This window comes from Triticum dicoccoides, chromosome 1B (assembly GCF_002162155.2).
Source record: "Triticum dicoccoides isolate Atlit2015 ecotype Zavitan chromosome 1B, WEW_v2.0, whole genome shotgun sequence".
Classification (NCBI taxonomy): Eukaryota; Viridiplantae; Streptophyta; class Magnoliopsida; order Poales; family Poaceae; genus Triticum; species Triticum dicoccoides.
In genome coordinates this window covers 667,377,552-667,378,221 of record NC_041381.1, presented here as the reverse complement: position 1 = coordinate 667,378,221, position 670 = coordinate 667,377,552, and positions in this window count along the sequence as shown.

The following is a 670-nucleotide window of genomic DNA, read 5'->3' as shown; positions in this document are numbered from 1 at the left end:
GATGTAGAGGGATAAACTCATGCAATATGATATAAACCCCATCTTGTTATCCTCGATGGCAACAATACAATACATGTCTTGCAACCATTTCTATCACTGGGTAAGAACACCGCAAGATTGAACCCAAAGCTAAGCACTTCTGCCATGGCAAGAAAGATCAATCTAGTAGGCCAAACCTAACCGATAATTCGAAGAGACTTGCAAAGATAACTCAATCATACATAAAAGAATTCAGAGAAGATTCAATTAATATTCATAGATAAATCTGATCATAAGCTCACAATTCATCGGATCTCGACAAACACACCGCAAAAAGAGATTACATCGAATAGATCTCCACAAGAGAGGGGGAGAACATTGTATTGAGATCCAAAAAGAGAGAAGAAGCCATCTATCTAATAACTATGGACCCGTAGGTCTATGGTAAACTACTCACAACTCATAGGAGGGGCAAGGATGTTGATGTAGAGGCCCTCCATGGTCGATTCCCCCTCCGGTAGAGTGCCGACGAAGGCTCCAAGATGGGATCTCACGGATACATAAGGTTACGGTGGTGGAAATTGTGTTTCATGGTGCCCCTGGATGTTTTCGGGGTCCGTAGGTATATATAGGAGGAAGAGGTATGTTGGTGGATGCCCAAGGGTCCCACGAGACAGGGGGGCGCCCTACT